Source organism: Leptonychotes weddellii, chromosome 5, assembly GCF_054177405.1.
Source record: "Leptonychotes weddellii isolate Sample4059 chromosome 5, ASM5417740v2, whole genome shotgun sequence".
Taxonomy (NCBI): domain Eukaryota; kingdom Metazoa; phylum Chordata; class Mammalia; order Carnivora; family Phocidae; genus Leptonychotes; species Leptonychotes weddellii.
Window position 1 is genome coordinate 37,075 of NC_138373.1, and position 15,055 is coordinate 52,129.

The 15,055-nt window shown below is 47.9% G+C and overlaps 1 long non-coding RNA gene across 1 annotated transcript in view; it reads right to left on the reverse strand.

The window, feature by feature from the left end:
- Positions 1 to 206: 206 nt before the first annotated feature.
- LOC145721465 (uncharacterized) overlaps positions 207 to 15,055 on the reverse strand; it is a 27,225-nt gene continuing 12,376 nt past the window's right edge. Inside the window, exons 2-3 of the long non-coding RNA XR_014145136.1 lie at positions 2,289 to 2,377; positions 207 to 2,082 (exon numbers count right to left, since the gene is read on the reverse strand). This is a non-coding gene — a long non-coding RNA (uncharacterized LOC145721465). The remainder of the gene's footprint in view (positions 2,083 to 2,288; positions 2,378 to 15,055) is intronic.

Genomic DNA, 15,055 nt, shown 5'->3' on the forward strand with positions numbered 1-15,055 from the left:
GCATTAATTTCATTTAGGGGGTTCTCACTGATAGACCCCAGGGCAGGGGATGCCTCTGGCCACCCAGCAGGACCATCCCACATGTGGCCCCAAGAGAATGTGCTCAATGCCCCAGAACTGTTCATTTCAAAAAGGCTAAGAGAAAATTTTATGTTATGTGAGTTTTTTACCACAGATTTTTTTTTAAAATGTAATAAGTAAAAAAAAAAAAAAAAGCTGCTACAGAATGATAAGGTTTGAAAACCAATCTTTATATTATGTACGTATTTTAATAGCATCACATAGGCTTCCTCTTTAAAGACACCACATCTAGGATGGTGGTCACCCTTGGGGAGGGGTGGAGGTGAAGTGGAGATCAGTGGGGAAGTCTCCAGGGGCAGAGGCATGTCAGCTGTACCTGCAGTGACCAGAACCTACAGCCAGCCCCAGGTCCCTGTCCTGTCCTGGGGCACGTAACTCAGAAGTGGCCCTGCCCCTCAGGCCAGGGGTGTGGGGCATGCCTAGGAGGGAGGGACATCACCCTACCCATGTTCCTATGCCAGTTTGAGGGGAAGACCCCACAAAGGATGTGGGCAGAGACTGCTTGTCTCCTTGACACTGCACCCCTTGATTTCCCCACAGTGTTCTAGAGGCGATTTTCAAATGAACCTGAAAGGCATGGGCAGCATGCACATGAGTGGGAGGCTTGGACATGTTCTAAGATAAGATCAGCAAAAATTCTCCTGCGTGGAGCTCCAGGCTGATCCCAGACTGGATGGACAGGCTCGCTGTCGGGGTCTCACACTCATCCCCTCTCCTCTGGCTTTCCATTCATGGGGCAGGAAGACCCACTGGGGAAGGCCCATCGTTCCCTGTAGTGAAGTGAACATGGGCTGCTGAAATTGCCCCTGGTCAACAAGACCCGCAGAGCTCCTGTGGTCATAATCCCAGGCTGGGGCTTCCCAGGCTCCTGGAGGACAAAGCCGGCAGGGTGGTGCTCCATGAGCACAGACATTGCTGGGCATCCGTGCCCTTCCCGATTCTCCAAGAGGGGACGTGGCGGTACTCCGGACTCGCCCACCGCTGGGCAGGCCACTTGACCCCATGGGCTGCAGATGCTTGCCTTCTGCAGAATGTGCTGAGGCTCCCGTTTGGGGATTAAAGGCCCTGGGTAACCCTCATAGGCGATCAATAAATGCATTGGGAACCTCTCCAGTGAGAGATGGCCCTTTACCGTTCAGCATCCCTTGGGCCCTACTACAGAGGCCCCAAAAAGGTGGGTATAAGGGCACCTCTGGTTTTCAACGTAGCCACTGCATAAGGCTCAGCAAAAGGGCTTCGACATTTGTTGGGACCAGTGCCTGCTTGGTGAACACTCCATCATCTGCATCCAATCAAGTCGGTCCCTACTGCTGACCCAGGAAGATGGAGTCGGGAAGCTGCCACTAGCCAGCCTCAGACAGCACACCTTCATCTGCTCCATGGGATCCTGCCTCTGTTTGTCAGGCCAAAGGGCCCCAAATGGTGTGCTCTGCCACCACTTCCCTCTGCCCAGACCCAAAGAAGATGAAGGGCTACGCTCTACCAGCCTGTCCTCCGGGACCTGGGTGCGGGCCACCTCGGCTTGAGGCTGCCACCTGTTGTCTCTACTCATCTGTCTTCCAAGCCCTGCACCACTGAGGGAACCACAGGGAAGCCAGACCCTGGTACCTGTCACAGGGTGGTTAGGGGCGGGAATCAGGAGCAACTTCAGGCTGCTCAGAATGAGAGCCACGCTCTGGGTACCAAAAGGAGAGACGGAGGGTCAAGGATGCATCAGGAGGACTGCGTGGAGCGAGAGGCTTGAGCAGGGTCAGTTAGGGTGGGAGGGAGGATAGGATTGCTCCCAGGTGGAGAAGGCCAGTGACATAGACACACATGATCATGACCCAGACCAGGGAGCTGACCTGCCCTCATCATGACCGCTTAGCCAAGGGATGTGAGCTCAACTGAGCCTCGGTCGTCTTGTCTGTAAACTGCCTCGGGACGAGTGCCGAGTGCCCCTCGGCACACACTCAGAGCTGTTGTTCACTGAGCAGTCAACAGACCACGGGCTCCAGGCTCCTGGGCAGGAGAATGGACACATCATGATGAGTGCTTTTTCTTATTAGAATTCCAAAACTCTCCAAGTAATAGATGGCTCAGCCACCCCATATGTCTATGTAATAAGTTATCCCCAAACTTGATGGGGAACTCAACTGAGTCCACTCAGGCTGCTGGAACAGAACATCACAGCCTGGGTGGTTTACAAACAACAGACATTTATTTACCACAGTCTGGAGGCTGGATATCCAAGATCAAGGAACCGGCAGGCTTGGCGTCGGGTGAAGTTCGCAGACGGTGACTCCTCGTGTGTCACCTGGCGTGGTGGAAGAGGTGAGGGTGCTTTATGGGGCCTCTTTTATAAAAGTGCTAAGCTCCACCCCATGACCTAATCACCCCAAAGGCCTCACCTCCCAACAGCATCACACTAAGGATTGGCTCTCAAGATTTGAATTTAGGGAGACACAAACATCGGGTCTGCGGCAGACCTCTTTTCTCTCATCAATACACTGGGTGGGGAATCTATTTACAAAGTGGATTACTATGGGCCAGGCCAGGCTCAATTAAGTGCCCCCTGCCTTCTCTCCTAGTCCTGACACGAAGCCAGGATGATAAATGTTGTGCCTGAGGCTCCAGTGTGGGGACATTCTGCACATCGGTCGCCTCTCTTTCTAGGAAGACTGCTCCTATTGGGGCATGGGGCTCAGGGACCACCCATACCCCTGTCTGCCTGGCCCCTTACCATTCCCAGGAGGTCCAGGTGGTGCCTCTGGCTCAGGGCAGGATCCTGCCATTAGTGAGAGCTGCTTCTTACCTTGCCCCTTCCTCCCCGGGCCCCCATCTGGACCTGTGATCCGGGGAGGAAAGGCACCTGGAGCTCCAAGGACCTGTGGTCCAGAAGGTGAGCTGAGTGGAGAAATGTGGCCTGCGTCTCGGCCGTGTGCAGACCCAAACCTGGGAAGGATTTTTATTTTTCTACTGGCATTGACTTCTGGGATTCCTTACACAGCAGCTTAGAAATGGGTCAACATTCCAACTGACTGCCGTCTTCTCCTGGTGTGAGGACATTCACGATACCATCTAGGTACCCCAAGAGGACATCTAGAAATGTGGTGCTGAGCAGAAATTCTAGACTCGGGTGCCTTAGAATCTAGCTCTGAACCAGCCAGGTGTCTTGGAGCAATTTTCCCAGGTCCTCTGTAGGTCTGTTTCCTCAGGTATAGAGTGCAAATTCTAGAAGCAAATCTAAAGCATGAGGCAGTGCCCAGCACATTCTAAGCTTCTCCTCAGTGGACGTCAGGCATCAGATGAGGGAAGGGAGGCCATTAGCTTGAGAGCCAATTAAGTATTTTTCCATCAAGGAGCTCAGACACAGATTCTAAGTCTGATGAAAAAGGCACAGTAACTGTGGACTTCAATGACACACTTCCACTCAACGACAAAGGAACTAGGCTGAGGATCAAAAGGAAATACAGGATCTGAACAACACTATAAGCCACCTTAGCCTGTGTGCAACTGCAGAGCCCTTGGCCAACAGAGGAACACACAGTCTTTTCAAGCACACAGGGCACACTCTGCAAGACAAACCACATGTTACGCAACGAAACAAGTCTCAGTACACTTAAAGGGATCGCAGTCATACCGAGTAGACTGTACATCCACAAGAGAATTAAAGTAGACATCAATAACTGAAGGAAACCTACACATTCACAAAAATGTGGAAATCTAACAACATATTCCTATTTAACCAAGTGGATCAGAGAAGAAATCATGAAGGAAATTAGAAAATACTTTGAGATGATAGACTTTACAAGAAAACTGCAAACCAAATCCCCGAAGCACATAGATGCAAAAACCTTCCACAGAATACTAGCAAACCAAATCTAGCAACAGACAAGAAGGGTGCATACAGGGACCCAGCAAGATTCACCCTAGAAATGCATGATTGATTCTACATCCAAAATTCAATCAGTGAGCACACCATCTTGGTAGACAAGAACAGAAACCACTCTGAGAAGAAAACGTAGAGGAAGTCTTCACAGCCTTGAGTTAGGCAATGAGTTCTTAGATGTGACACCAAAATCACACATAATAAAAGAAAAAAACAGAAAAATCACACTGTATCAGAATTAAAATCTTTCACGCTGCAACCAGTACCATCAATAAAGCAAAAAGACAACCCATGGAAAGGGAGAAAATATTAGCAAATCAAATACCTGATAAGGGACTTGTACCCAGAATGCATAAGAGACACAACTCGCGAACAAAAAGCAAGTAACCCAATTTAAAACCGGAAAAAGGTTTTGAACAGGCATTTCTTGAAAGAAGATGTACAAAGGGCCAACAGCACATGAAAAGATGTTGAAACTTGTTAGTTATTAGGGAAATGCAAATCAAAACTAGGCTGAACTACACCTTCACACTCTGAAGTGAGATGGCTACTCTCACAACAAGAGGATGTCGTTGATGTTGGCGAGGACGGAGACGTTGGAGCCCTCCTACACGGCTGGTGGGACAGGACACTGGTGTGGCCGCTGTGGAAAACAACAGCACTACGACGGAGGCACCGTACGACCCTGCTATTCCGCTCTTCAGTAGGTGCCCAGGAGCAGTGAAAGCCCGTGTTCCAGTAACAACCCACACACAGATGTTTCTAGCAGCACTCTCCATGAAGCTGAGAAATAAAAGCAACTCAGTATCTATGAACTGATGAATGGATACAGCCACATAGTAGAATATTACTTGGCCCTCAAAAGGAATTAAGTACTTAAAGAAAGAAGGAAAGGAAAGAGGAGTGAAGGGCTGGCACCTACTACAACGTGGACAGACCTTAAAACACCATGCTCAGCGGAAGAGGCCCGTCACAGAAGACATGTATTACATGTCTGCATTTAGACGAAATATCTAGAACGGACAAATCTGTGGACACAAAACGTAGATTAGTGGTTGCTTAGGGTTTGGGGGAAGGGTTTACCGGGGGCAGGGAGCAGCTAAAAGGTCTGGAGTCTCCTTTTGAGGTGAAGAAAATGTGCTAAAATTGTGGTGATTGTTGCACTTATCTGTGAGTGCACTAAAAACCACTGAATTGTGCACTTCAAATGGGAAATGGATGAATTGTGTGGAATGTGAATTATAACTCAATAAAGCTCTTTAAAAAAATAAAGGTGTTGTATAATGACTGCCTTCCAAAGAGTACAGTATAAAAGGGGGGGGGGGATAAATAACTTTGCAGTGGAGAAATCAGACAGACACGACCTCAGCCAAGTGGCCAAGGTCATGTCTAGAATGGCGAGTCATGTTGATAGCGTGGACCCTGACAGGGCGCAGTGAGAATGCTGCTTCACTTCTGTGGTCTGCCTCCCCAAAACCCACACTCAGCATAATCCTAAGAAGAACAGCAGACAAATTCTGACTGAGGTACAATCAGAATACCTGACCATCCTCCTTAAAACTGTGAGGATCACCAAAAACTGGGAAGAGTCTGAGAATCCGTCACAGCCAAGAGACCTCCAAGGAGATGTGATGACTAATGGAAGGTGGTATTTTGGATGGGATCCTGGGACAGAAAGATGACATTAAGGAAAAAGTAAGGAAATCTGAATAAAGTGTGGACTTTAGTTAATAATTGTGTATTAATATTGGTTAATTAATTGTGACAAATAGGCCATACTAAAGTAAGAAATTAATAATAGAGGAGCCTGGATGTGAAATACATAAGAAATTACTGTCACTATTTTCTCTAAATCTAAAAATATTCAAAATTTACAATTTTCTTTAAAAAACATTTTTTAAATAAAGGCAGGGCTCCCTGATGTCAATACGCCCCATGAAAATGCATTCATTAATAATCAGGAAAAAGCACCCTCAATGCACCTGCACGCACACGCACGCACGCACACGCACACACACACTTAACACAAACACAGGGAAAGAGCCCAGAAGCTGATTCTGGCACCACAACGAACAGCATCCAAAAAGCAATTACATTGCCAAGTGTTATGCTAATACAATTATTGAAATTGCCAGTCAAAAGCAGTTAATGAAATAATTAAGACAGACTGACCTAAAGGTTGATTTAAAATTAACCTGACACGTGCATACTATCTAAATAATGACCCTTTCCTATGATCTAGCCTCTCATTAAACTCAAATTTCTTTGGGAGAAATTATACATTTTGCACCGTGATTGGGTAGAACAAGCCACATTCACTCTCCCACTGATGAACGTGGAGGAGCTAAAGTACAGTGAATGTGCCCCGCCTTCCCTGGTGTGGGGTGCCGTCTGCCACTGTAACCCACTCCCCTCCCTCCCATTTTCCCTCAGTAAATGCTGAGAGCCCATTATAATTGCATCGGCGAAGGACCCCAAGCCAGTGGTGTGCATCTGAAGCTCTTTCTAAAGGGAAGCTGGGCAGGGGGTGACCTGTGGCACTAGGGTCTTGCAGATGCACTGTAGGCAGGGAAGAAGGTGCCCTCAGGTAGGCACCTCACCCATGATGTGGATGCACCCAGCTCATTTCTCTAAAGGTGAGGAAACCCGGCGATGAAGAGAAGGGGCTTGTTGGAAACCCGTCACCAAGCCTGTGGCCAGAGTAGGAGCAGAAGCTCCGTAGGTCGTGCTGTCCCTGCTCAGCATCTTCTCTTTCTCTCATGATTTCCTACTGGAACTCACGGTGAGGTTGGTCTACGGCGTAATGCAGGAGTACTCCATGCTCCTGAGGCCTCGCCCAGGGTTTGGCTTGTCCCTATATCCTCAGGCAGCTGCCTGTCACTGGCGGTGCTCAGATTCTGTGTGGTGGCTACCGCCCCTCCCTCCAAAGGCCATGCTCCTGGCAGGAAGACCTCAGCTAGTGTCTAGGACATGGGCGCTGGGTCCTTGTTCAATGTAAGCCCTGGAGTTACCTTCATAACATCTTTTAAAATGGGTCCCCCGCTCGGCATTTTTATGAGACAATTTCCCCCTTAAAATTATTCAGACTCAGTAATAACATTAGGAGAGTGGGAACACATAGGATGCTACAAAATGGTCTATTACTGAGAGGATTTTTAACGTTCTAATGAGGAAAACCACTCATTGTCATGTTTTCATCCTACGTCCTGTTTTTATATCCATCCTGACAATCTCTGCCTTTTAACTGAAAAACTTGGGGGCGCCTGGGTGGCTCAGTCGGTTGGGCATCTGCCTTTGTCTCAGGTCATGATCCCAGGATCCTGGGATCGAGTCCTGCATCAGGCTCCCTGCTCAGTGGGGAGTCTGCTTCTCCCTCTCCCTCTGCCTCTCCCCCCGGCTTGGGCTCTCTCTCTCTCTCTCACTCACTCTCTCAAATAAATAAAATCTTTAAAAAGAGAAAGAAAACCTTGGTCCACTAACACTTAAAATAAATATTAATCAAGATGTCAGGATAGGAGTTACAAGCAGAGACTGTTTAGCAATCTTGAACAAAAAGAATAAAGTTGGAGGCTTCACACTACCTGATTTAAAATGCACTACAAAGCTACAGTAATCAAAACAGCATGGCACTGGCATAAAAACAGACACATAGCTCAATGGAGTAGAGTAGAGAGCTCAAAAATAACTCCTTGCATATGGTAAAGTGACCTTTGACAAAGGTGCAAGAACACACAATGGGGAAAGAATACTCTCTTCAATAAAAAGTGTTGGGAAAACTGGTTTTCCACACACAAAAGAATGAAATTGGACCCTTAACTCACTCCCTATGTAAAAATCAACTCAAAATGGATTAAAAGCTTAAATTTAAGACCTGAAACCATAACATTATTAGAAGAAAATAAAGAGGAAAAGCTCCTTGAGATTGGTCTGTATAATGCTGCTTTTGGAAGCATTCAGTGCCCTAAAGATCCTGTACTTCACCTGTTCATCCCTCCACACCCCCAATGATATTATAGTTTTGACTTTAAGTTATGTGTATTATACAAAAGTTAAGAAGAGCAAGCAAAATAAAATGAGTAGCCTTTTACATTTACCTATATATTTACCATTTCTGAGGCTACTTATTCCATTCTGAGGATCTACATTTCCTTTTTCTGCTATAATGTCCTTCATCCCAAAGAGCTTCCTTTAGCATCTTCTATTGTAGAGTTTTTTGGTGATAATTTCTCTAAGCTTTCTAAAATCCAGAAAAAAGCTATACTGCAACAGTCACTCTTAAAGGATATGTTTGCTGGATATGGGGAATATATGGGACATAGGGAAACATAGGGGACATAAGGGATATGGAGGTCATAGGGGGACAGAAGGGGACATATGGGGAATAGGGGATATATGGGGACATATGAGGACATAGGGGACATAGGAGATATAAGGGATATAGGGGGATTTAGAGGGACATAGGAGATACAGGGGACCTAGGGGATATAGGGGACATAGGAGATACAGGGAACATAGGGGATATAGGAGACATATGGGGCTATAGGGGACATAGGGGGACATAAGGGACATAGGAGATATAGGGTTCTGGATTGAAAGGTCTTTTTGTTTGTTTTCTACACTTTAACTTTGGTGTCTCATTCTCTTCTGATCCCCATAGAGTCTGATAAGATGTTGGCTATTGATCAAATCATTATCCCTTCTATGTACAGTGTCACTTTTCCCCTTGTTGCTTTCGATATTTGCTTTTTGGAGTTGGTAACCATCTGTTTGATGCTGATGCATCTCTGTAGGATTGTCTTTATTCTGCTTGGTACTGGCTACCTTATATTTGCAAATATCTGCCTTCCATCATCTGGGTGGTTCCAGCCACTATTTCTTCAAATATTTTTGTCTACCATCCTCCCTGTCCTTTCCTCCTTTGAAGCCAACCACATGTATATTAGAGTTTGATCTTATTAAGAGTGCCTGAAACTCTGTTATTTACCCACCTTTTCCCCTTCTGTTTTCACATTAGACCATTTCTGTTGTTCTATTCAAGTTCATTATTTACACTGTCATCTCTATGTAGCTGTCAATCCATGTAGTGAATTTTTTATTGTATTGTTGAATTCTAAATTTTTTTCAACTGTTCCGATTTTTCTGCCAAGATTTCCTACTTTTCATTTTTTGCAAGCATGGTTATTTGTCTCCATTGAGGATATTTATGACAACTGCTTTAAATTCTTTGTTTAATACTTCTGTTTTCAGCCAAAATGAAGTTAACAGGGAAAAATTTGCCCTTCTGTCTATAAAACTAAAACTCGGGGGGTGGTGAGATATACAACAGTAGTTTTCAGACAGTGGGCCTCAGGCAGCACAGGACAGTGATCCTCGGGACATGCAGCTGACAAGGTGAGCCCTGTGTTGGCGCTGCTGCCTGCAGAGAGAGATTTCGGGCTTTAGCACAGCGGGGAGAAGCTGGTGGTCTCCCTGGGTGAAGAGATGGCCCTGGGAGTCCTGGAAGGCTGATGTGACTCACACTTACCTGGAAGACCACCAGAGAAGAGAGAACTGTGACAGGAGGGAAAGAGCTTCACAGATTCTTGGTGGGTCCCATTGAGTCCTCAACTGAACACTGACCCATGTGCAAATGTAAGGGAACTACCCAAAGGTACAGAATAAAAAACTAAACAAGAATTAGAAGAAATAACCCTTGGAGCTCACGCAGAACAAGGAATGGTTTGTGTTCCAACCGGGTCACATGTGGCTCAGGAAAGCCTCATAACCCAGAGGAGACTGTGTGGAGTATTCAGAATGGCATTACCTCAGGAGTAGAGCATGATCAGCCTGAGACTGAAAGTGACTCAGATCCCAACTCACAATGCTTAAAATCAAATATAACTATGTCAAGTTATTTCAAAGTCACACAACTCTATCCCGGAAATAAAGCTCAAGAATAGTTTTAGAAATACAAAACTATCCAGGAGCCAACAAGGAAAAATACGCAGTGTCTAACAGCTAAAGGGAAATCACCCGGTATACAAAAAAGCAGGAAAACACATCATGTGATAAGAAAAATCAGTCAGTTGAAACTGACCCACAAATGGCACAGATGAAGTAATTCATGGACAAATATAGAATGTTGTTACTGTCATTGTATTCTGTGTGCTCAAGAAGCTAGTGAGGACACTGATGATGTTCAGTAGAGACAGGGAAGAAATGAAAAAGACCCAAATCAGACTTTCAGGGACAAATCCTAGATGTCTGTGATGAAAATTCACCAATGAGATTAAGAGCAGATCAGGCATTGAGAAAGAAAAGGTTAATGAACTTGAAGACATTTAATAGAAACCATCCAAAATGAAATATGGAGAGAAAACAGACCAAAAAAAATGAGCAGAAAGTTAACTGGGGGATGACTTCAAATGGCCTAAAATACATGTCATCAGAGTCCCAGAAAGAGAAGGAAAAGAAGAAAACAGGACCAAATATGTGAAGAAATCATGACTGAATATCTGTATATCCAAGATGCTTAATGAACCCCGAGCCCAAGAAGCCTGAAGAAGGCATATCATAATTAAATTGCCTAAATAGGGTGATAACAAGATAATCTTACAATCAGATAAAGAGACATGCTACATACAGAGGAACAAAGGGAAGGACAAGGGCAGATTCCTTATTGGAGATAGGGCAATGGAGGAGAGTGGTACAAGGCCCTTAAAGCACTGAGAGAGAAAACTACTAATTCATGATTCTATACCGAGCAACGAATGGCGTAAAGAAGGTAAAACATCAACTTTCTCAGACCTACAGAAGCTACAATAATTCATCATCTCCAGCATATCAGCACTAAGAGATGTTAAGGAAGTCCTTCAGGCAGAAAGAAGATGACACCACATGGAGACCTGATATAAAGAAAGGGGTGGCCAGGGCAACACCACCATGAAGACTGGATGGGGGATGGAGCCATACTGCTGTGAGGTTACTAAACTGTCATGAAGGACTGTGATGTTATTTGAAGATGGATGAAGTTAAAACCGTGCACTACAGGGGCGCCTGGGGGGCTCAGTCGTTGAGCGTCTGCCTTCGGCTCAGGTCATGATCCCAGGGTCCTGGGATCGAGCCCCGCGTCGGGCTCCCTGCTCCGCGGGAAGCCTGCTTCTCCCTCTCCCACTCCCCCTGCTTGTGTTCCCTCTCTCGCTGCCTCTCTCTCTGTCAAATAAATAAATAAAATCTTAAAAAAAACCCAAAAACGTGCACTACAAACCCTAAAGCATGCATGTGAGCATGCACACACACACACACACACACACACACACAGAGTTATAGGGAACCAGCAAAAATGTGATTAAATGGAATCATAAAAAATACTCAAATTATCCAAAAGAAGGCAGATTAAGAGGAAAAGGTAAATGAAAACCAGACGGACAGTAAAAAACAAATAGCAAGATCACAGATTTAAGGCTGACTCTTATCAACAGTAGCATTTGATGAAAATGCTCTACAAACGCCAATCAAGAGGTATAATTTGTCAGGTTGAATAAGAAAGCAAGACTCAACTATGTGCTGCCTACCTCACATCCACTTTAAATATAAAAACACATATAAAAGTAAAGAGATTGAAAAAATCTACCACTAACACCAGACGAAAGAGCTGGACTCACTGTATTCTTAGGAGATAAAGTAGATTTCAGAGAAATGAGCACAGCCAGGGATAAAGAAGGTCATCGTGCAGCTCCTAAAGTGTCAGTTATGCAGAGGACATAATGCTAAATGTCTCTGCACCTAGTCACCTAGCTTCACGGTACAAGAAGTGCAAGCCCCATCTGCTGTCTCAACACCTGCGGCCTCCTGGGTTCTCTCTCCATTCATGTTCCTTTCTCTGAGGAATGTGTCCCATTTACTCATTCTTTTGCATATTGGGTAGTAATTTTGAGTTGTGTCCACATTATGAATGTGGTCTGGAGGAGATTCTGGATTCTGGTTGTTTTTTTTTTTTTAATTTAAATTCCATTAAATAGCATATAATGTCTTATTGGTTTAAGGATTCTGTTATTTTTTGCCAGTGATGTGTCTTGTTTGGTTCAGCTGGTGGTGATGTAAGCTGAGCTAACTCAGCTCCCCAGGGCTGCAGCTCCAGCCTCAGCTCGGGTCTTGTCCTTGGCTGGTTGCTTCCGGAATGCTCTGCACATGTGGTCCGCTCAGTCAGAAGGGTGGGCAGGCAGGCGTGGGGGCTCCCTGTACATTTCTTCCCCTTCTGGAATCCCCATGCCCTGCAGTGACCAAGCTCCCCACAGTCCTACTGTTCTCGTTCTCCAGGTGGCAAAGTCCCGTTTGCCCCACAGATGCCTCCCGCACCACCACGGCCCGTGGCCCATCTCGAGGCCGAAAGGAGAAGTCTCTTCATACAACTCCCCCGGATCTGCAGCTGCTGTTCACTCTCCAGGGCCCTCAAAGGCTCCTGTTTGCACTCTGTACAGACTTCCTCGCTGTTTTCTGTGAAGAACTGAGTGTGGCGTGGTCTTACAAAATCATCACAGGAAGCAGAAGTAGCAATTACCCATCCACTTTTAGACCGCCTTCTGCATGAACCTTACATCCGTTGAGTCACATTTGGGGGAAGTGTACGAGTCACCTGCTGCAGAGGTCACGACGGTTCCACTGCAGGGGTGAAACACAGGGACACTGCAGCCCCACGAAAAGCAGAGTTCACTGGACGCGTTAACCGGACGAGGGCTGGACGCCACAGAGAGAAGACGGGTGGAGGGCGCCCGGCAGGCCCCTTCCGTTTCAAGTTCCTGGTCTCGACGCAACAGCCAGCTCTTGCCAAGGGCCCATCCCCCCCACGCCCACCTGAAGAGTCTCCGCCAGGAACTACCTGATTTACTCTCCCCTCCACCTCATGGCCGCTCCCTGGTCCAGCCCCCTGCTCAGCTCCCTGCTGCCTCTATTCTCCTCCACACACACCCCCAATTGGTGCCCCTCACACAGCTCTCCCTGCCCCCTCCGGCCCCGGGTGCAGCCCCTCCAGGCCCGGCCCCCATCCTACCTCATCCATCAGGACTATCTCAGTGTTCCTTCCCCCAAGAAGCCTGCCCTGACCCCCCAGTTTGAGTTAGGGGCCCTCTGCTCTCCTTATACTGCTGTGTCTTCGTCAACTCTGGAAATCTCAGACCAAGGTGGCTGCTAGTGAGGCAGGCTTCCCGGTTCCAGCCAGCACCTTCACAGGTGGGGACCACAGAGAGGCTCCACAGCTCTGCAGTGGTCAGTGAGAATGAGAGGGGTCCCCTGGCTCTACTCTCCCCACACGGCCCTCGATTTGGCCTAGCCTGGCCTGGGGCAACCCGGGCTCTGTCCATGTGGCCAGGCACAAGTGTGGATTGGGGTTAATGGGCTGGAGGCTCACGGTCCCCCTGGGCCTCACAGCCTCGCAGAGGTGAAAGCAGGTATGGACCCCCCACCCTTGGAGACTTTCTCAGCCTTCCCTTGAGGAGGGCCCAGCCCCTGGGGCAGAGAAACTCTGGGGGGAAGGATGGCCTGAGCTCCTGGTGCTCCTGGCCATCAGGGTCCACCCTGAAATGAACAGAGTAGGGCCCATGGGAGGCCTGAGTGCAGAGTCTGGGCTGGTCATCCCTGACCTCGGAGGTCAGCAGCTTCCCTGTTTCTAGCAGAGGCTTGACAGTACTGGGCCCCACAGACCACATGGGGTTGCCCAATGGTCTCCCTGAGCTGCCTGGGTGACACAGTGGGAGGGGGAGCCTGGGCTGAGAGCCAAGTGCCTCAGGCTCTGCTGGCCCTGCCACAGCCCTGGGACGTCAGGGCCTCAGGACACGAGCTTAGTGGGAGTGCTTGCCATCCCACTACAGATGGGACACTCTGGCAGAGGCCGCTCAACAGCTTGGCCAGCTGGCTGCACGGCTCCTGAGTGAGGGGCAGCCAGACGCTCCTGGAATGCTGTAAGCCGGGCCTTGGCTCCCACCTCTATACCCCTGTCCTCTCAGGAGCAGCCATGGGGACCAAGAACTCTCTTCCATTCCTAACACTTGACTTTGCTCTTGTTCAAAGCTGAGGGATCACAGCTCAATGCCATGGGAAATGCGGGGCTTTGTGAGGGTGAGTGGGTCCACCCACCCTCCAGAATGAATGCGGCATGTAAGTGTTCACGGGATATCTTTGTTTTACCCTGCCCACACCTGCTGGCTGTGAGTCTCAGGGAAGGAGCAGCACCTGGGCATCCCTGACATCCTCCAGATAGACACAGCCCCCTGTCCCCACCCTACTCCCCACCTCCCCATCCCCTTCCCTCCTTCCCCCTGACCTCTTCCTCCTCCCCCTCCCCAACTTGCCCTCTGTCCCCACCCCCCTCCTCCCTCCTCCCGCCCCCCCCAGCCCCGCAGCCTCCCAGGCCCCCTACCCCCTGTTCCTCTAAGGACAGGGTCACCTGGGTCACCAGAACAGCCAATGTCTCACTGCAATTTCTGGGCTGTGTTCTTGACTCATCCTATCTCTGCTTCTTGACTCACTGCCCTGTGACCTGTTGGAAAAACAACAGTCTCAGCCCTGGATTAGCCCCTGGTCCCTGGGCTTCTTCCTGATGCTCTCCCCAGTCATCTAAACGGCCCATACTGTATGCATCCATCATTTCTTTAAATATTTTTTGAGAAGAGCTGATTTTAAAACCATAAGTCATGCCTGTTTTGGCCAAATGCAATGATTTCTCCCAGATTGAGAAATAAAAATAATTCTGTTGCAGGACACCTGGGTGGCTCAGTCAGTTAAGCGTCTGCCTTCGGCTCAGGTCATGATCCCAGGGTCCTGGGATTGAGCCCTGCATCGGGCTCCCTGCTCAGCGGGGAGTCTGCTTCTCCCTCTCATCTGCCTGCCGCTCATCCTGCTTGTTCTCTCTCTATAACAAATAAATAAATAAAATAATAATAATTCTGTTGCAATGAAAGCAGGGCTGAGGCAGATCTGAGCCATGGTTAGTGTGAGCCCCCCCCCCACTGGACTATAGAGAGCAGTGCACACAGATGCTGTCCCCATATGCCAGGCCTGGATTGTGGGAAGAGGAAAAAAAAGAAAGACAAGAACTGACAAGGAGAAAGGATTGGCCAGGGAGGTCCA